Below are 6,000 nucleotides of genomic sequence, written 5' to 3' on the forward strand. Positions count from 1 at the left end.
TCTGCGCCGTGTGATAAAATCTACATGAGTAAGAGGCTGTGTATAGTTTCAAGATACACCGTAGATACTGTTTTACATACGTAACACGATCTTCTGTTATATATATTGAGGCTATTCATACTCACCTTTTCTTCACTTGGATTATTTACACTAACCTGTCGGTCACTGAGTTTATTAACAATAACAATAATTAATAACAATGAGGTTACCTATACTAACCCGTTGGTAAGTGAGGTTATTAACACTAACCTGTCGGTAACTGAAGTTATCTATACTAACCCGTTGGTAAGTGAGGTTATTAACACTAACCTGTCGGTAACTGAAGTTATCTATACTAACCCGTTGGTAACTGAGGTTATTTACACTGACCTGTTACCTACTGAGGTTATTCACACTACCCTGTTATCTACTGAGGTTATTTACACTAAGCTGTTAGCTGCTGAAGTTATTTACACTAAGCTGTCGGTCACTGAATTTATTCACACCAACCTGTAAGCTACTGAGGTTATTCACACTAAACTGTCGGTAACTGAGGTTATTCACACCAACCTGTTAGTTACTGAGGTTATTTACACGAACCTGTTAGTTACTAAGGTTATTCACACTAACCTGTTAGTTACTGAGGTTATTCACACTAACCTGTTTGTTACTGAGGTTATTCACACTAACCTGTTAGTTACTGAGGTTATTCACACTAACCTGTTAGTTACTGAGGTTATTCACACCAACCTATTAGTTACTGAGGTTATTCACACCAACCTGTTGCTGCTGCTATGATTCCATTACATGCTGCCTGGTTGTCGAGGCACCAGTCGGTAAGGTCGTCTGCCAAAGCCCCTCCATACATCCAGTTCGACAGGACAGCCGCTAGCAACCCTACATAGCTCAGGGTCCTCATAACTTGTCGTCCGATCGGTGTTCTGAAATGATCATGCAATGCAAGTTTTAATCAAAAGTTAGGTTACATTTCAATACAGAAAATGTCTTCATCAAACAGAGAAACAATATCAAATAGCGTAGTAGTAAGATTGATTAAGGCGTTCTAAATATTGTTACCAACATGTTGCTGTACTGCGGATTTCTTAACGAAAACAAACTTAACTATCAATTTAGATAAATGAAAGAAAGAAAGATAGATAGATTCTATTTGAAGCGCAGTATCTATCAGTTTTCTACGCATTAAAACATGATATTTTATCCCTGTTTGTTGACGATGTATCGAATAGTCTTAAAGAAGGTTCAGTTTACTAAAGTTTACATTTCACGGTCGATTCTTCAAATGCTTGGGAAAAAAACTTTACAGAGAAAGGGTTTTAGTATCAAAGATCGACATAACGAAAATGCATGCGGGAAATCGCGATGCGTTTTATGAAACTATGATTGTTTTTGGTTTTGTTGGTATAATATTTTTATACTCTGTATTGATGATGAACGATACAATTGATATATTATTTCCTATCAAAATACATCATGCTTCTGGTTTACGCTTTTTGAATTTATGACAAAAATAATTAAGATTTCCATTTGGGACTTCTTCAATTTCATCCATCAAAGATATGACCAAATCCATTTTCTCTAGTGCATTTTTTTGTTGGCAAAATTCTGTAGAATCATAGTATGCCAATCTCGTTTACAATTGTTGAGTGGTACGAGTTGACAGTGGCTACAACGCTGCTTTTATCTTTAACATATTTATTGAATAAAGAGTCCTCTACATGATGTGACGAAGGCCTCGCATCAGTGACAGATCTGAACTGAGCAGTCGAAACCCTTAAGTCTTATCTCAGCCGTGCTGTAAAAATCAATGTCTAATTGTGTTTTATAATTACCGGTATGTGATCATTTATGCAAATTAATGTCTCCAGCCTTCTGATTTCTGTGAGATGTGTATGCACAGCGCTACCACCGTCGGTGGTCTTTGTATCATAGTTACAATATGTCAGTTATGAATGATATCTGTATTTTAATTAATACAATATAGAATATAGTTGTAACGTGTTGTTTAAAAGAAAATTGTTATCAGGCCCACTTTTTTTTTTTTGGGGGGGGGGGGGGGGGGGGGGGGGGGGGGGGAGGTGTTGAAAGCAACAGCCAATCTGATAACATTAAACTGAAAATTATGGTCAAACCTAAGGGTCACATGCCAAAGTATTGAAGGAGCGCTCTCGTAAAATTTTGGTGTGGAGTGGAACCAATATATATTGAGACAGTATTATACCAGAACATATGTCGACGAAATTAACATGTCTGCTTTAACTGTGCGGGAGAGGTAGAAGATGAAGAGCACGTGCTCTGTCACTGTCCGCTTTATCACGATTTTAGAACGATTTTATTCTTCAGTCTTTCAGACATTATTTTAGAGATCAAGCACCGAACTGTGTTAACTCGCTTCCAACACCTGTTTTAACATTTGAAGTAAGAGACAGAAAGTTTTAAATCAATATATTGTAAACAGTTTGATTTGATAGTTGAGTTAAAAGTAATTGATTAGTGATAGATGTAAAACCAGTGACAATTAACCAAATCCTTCTTAGTCATAATCTATAATAGTGCATTTTTTATTTTTATTGTATGGGGTTTTATGATGAAACTGTATGTAGTATTATGCAAATGATGAAGTTATATGTGATAATTGCAATCAGTTTTAACCTAGATTTATATCTATTAAATCAATATCGGAATAAGAGTTTGATGGACGTATTGACTTTACAGTGTACATTGTACCTATGTGTTAAGTGTAAGGTGAAATGTGTATCCTGATTTATGCATTACTTCCAGTGTTATGTAGAATGTGAGCTGAATACTGTTTATTTACCTGTATATCACACCTGTATGATGTTTCAGCGTGTCACCTATACGTTATTATAGATAAACTCCGGTACAATGTTGATTAAGGTCTTTATTAGGTTTAATACTCGCATGGTATCTAGGTATTCTACTTTTGTCGTAAAACTGTTTAAAATTGATTCCCTTTTCTTCAATATGAGTTTATTAATTTTACTAATGATAATTACACATTTATACATCGGGACTCAACAAAAGCGTGATGACCGGTGTATATTTGGAACAAATTGAATTGGAACTCTACAAGAGTATATACATATATATATATATAGATAGATAAATAGATAATTACAAGCAAGCTTGAACTGAACAATACCGGATTAATTCATAATCGGGCAATCCTAAAAATATCGCCATGGTACTTACCATGATCAATGCATATTTATATACATTGTAAATCAATAGAGCTTTAAAGAATCCTTATGTCACTAAACGAAATGAAACTTTCATCAAACTAGGTTTCTCAATTTCCTTGTTAGTGCCCGGATGTGTGCTTTTGCTATATTTTAATCGTTGGTAAGTATGACTACCAGTAATTACGTTTCCTTGACAACTGACATCTAACGTCGATTTCAAACTTAAATAATTTAAACACGTGTATTAATCTTGATAACTTTTGAACGAATGTCTGCACCGATTAGTGCTGGTTTGTCTCTTAATGAATTTTTTATATAAACTGGGATACGAAGAGCAATGGAGTGATTATGTCACTGCTACAAAAGCTTTCCTTTATGTTATACATCGCACTACGCGAGATTACTCTACTTAGTGCGAGGAAATGAATGTTAAGTCTTCATATCATAACTAACATTGCGGTGTTGCTCGCAAGCTGAGAAGGTCAGTTTAGTAAAGGGCGGATATAAGATTATGTGTCATTTTTCTTTATGCTGATTTGGTTCGATGCTATAGAGGATACTTCATACTACTTAGGCAAAAGGCCGAAAAACAAACTAACATGTAATAGAAAATGTTTAGTTAAAATTAAAATAGAAAAAAAGATTTATAATTTTATATCGTGTGTTAGAGCATTTAATGTAACTTTTCAATATTTTTTCTCTTATGACCATCTGTCCGATATAGATCTTTTTGCACTTTTTTTTTTAAAACAAATTTAAATAATTATAGAAAGCATTTTTCCCAATGAGAATGAAATATGACGTCAGCAAAACGTGTCTAGCTATGAAACACTAGTTGTAACTGTAATGTTAATGCGGTATGCCCGTAAACAAGGGTTATTAACGTGACCCTAACGTTGACCCTGATGCAGTATGCCCGTGAACAAGGGTTTTTAACGTGACCCTAACGTTGACCTTGGTGCAGTATGCCCGTGAACAAAGGTTATTAACGTGACCCTAACGTTGACCCTGGTGCAGTATGCAAATGAACAAGGGTTATTAACGTGACCCTAACTTTGACCCTGGTGCAGTATGCAAATGAACAAGGGTTATTAACGTGACCCTAACGTTGGCCTCGGTGCAGTATGCCCATGAACAAGGGTTTTTAACGTGACCCTAACGTTGGCCTCGGTGCAGTATGCCCATGAACAAGGGTTATTAACGTGACCATAACGTTGGCCTCGGTGCAGTATGCCCATGAACAAGGGTTATTAACGTGACCCTAACGTTGGCCTCGGTGCAGTATGCCCGCGAACAAGGGTTAATAACGTGACCCTAACGTTGGCCTTGGTGCAGTATGCCCGCGAACAAGGGTTATTAACATGACCCTAACGTTGGCCTTGACGCAGTATGCCCCCAAAGAATGGGTTACTTATGTGGTAACAAGGTCAGTATCACGTTTTCCAGTTTTTACCATATAGTATTTACGGAAGAGTGTAAAAAGGGAAGAAATTGGGTAAAACTATTAGTTTATTTTACACCTGTAAGAAATGGTCAAAGGCTATGAAAACTGACAAGTTATTTGCATTATGTTTATATATTAAGAACGTTAAAGTGATTTTGTCAGAAGTGAAAGCAAAGTTCGTTTGATTATATCCCGTCATGATTATCAGCTCAGTCTCTGGGTTTGACACCTCTGTTAGAAAGGGACAGTCCGATCTATTACAACTTATTTAACTTACTTATATATCCACCTATATGTGTATATAAAGATACAGCTTAGTTTTTACATTTATGTATGAAGGTATCAGAAAAGATTTACCCATAAATTCATTCTGTTGACTGAATTTGATTCATAATTTATCAAAAAAATCATCATATTTGCATGCCTCAAAAACGACAATGAATTATTTTTTGATTATCTGAACTTGTATAAACTGCGTTTAAATGAACAATTGGATGTGGAATAGCAGCTGATAAAACAAAGTGATATAATGTAAGCGATCGATGGGCGTGTCAAGGTGACCTTAGGCGTGTCATTTCTGGTGTTAATTTCATAAAACCTGTCCTAGTTAAGCGTAAAGCATATTGAGGTCATTTATAAGAAAATCACCAGGTGGACCATGTGGACAAAGTCGGTGGTGATCTTCTGACCTCTCGGTCGATACGAGTCCTCTCCGGACCTCTGTAATTGGTCTAATAGGACACCCTCCGAAGGATAATCGAGCACCTCCCATAATTGGTAACACGGGCACACAAATGGCAGCTAATCGACGGCCTCCACAGTCCCTCTAATTACTCTATTGTCACGGGCCTTTGGGGTAAAATTCCACTAGAATTTCACTGCTAGCGTTAAAGTACACATGTTCAATATCAATCGCTACTAATCCTTGTATACATATGTATATATGCCCGACTTTCTACGCAGTTAGACATAACATTAATAAGTGATACACACTTTGACTTTATACACTACTGTTTAGCTATAAACCTGTATACATCGTTTAATATCATCTATAAAAAGTCCTGGTACAAAACAGAAACACACGGTTGATTTCATTTATTTTTTTTTTGTTTCTTTATGAGAGTGTTATTTAAGAATGGGACATAAACGGTTTGGAAATTTGGTTTTGGAGTTAATGTAATAAAATACAACCATTCCAGTATTTTAGCTATATTTAGGATACTTAATATCACCCCAACAGAAATTCCAATTCACACGTGGACTCCCTGATGAAATCTATAAAATACTTTTCCTTTAACTGGTCCCGTGAGATTGTAGATTCTATGTAGTTGTTCACCCATCTCAACAGCGTTAGTG

This window comes from Ylistrum balloti, unplaced genomic scaffold (genome assembly GCF_031769215.1).
Source record: "Ylistrum balloti isolate Yb309-2 unplaced genomic scaffold, AGI_CSIRO_Ybal_v1 Utg370010, whole genome shotgun sequence".
Classification (NCBI taxonomy): Eukaryota; Metazoa; Mollusca; class Bivalvia; order Pectinida; family Pectinidae; genus Ylistrum; species Ylistrum balloti.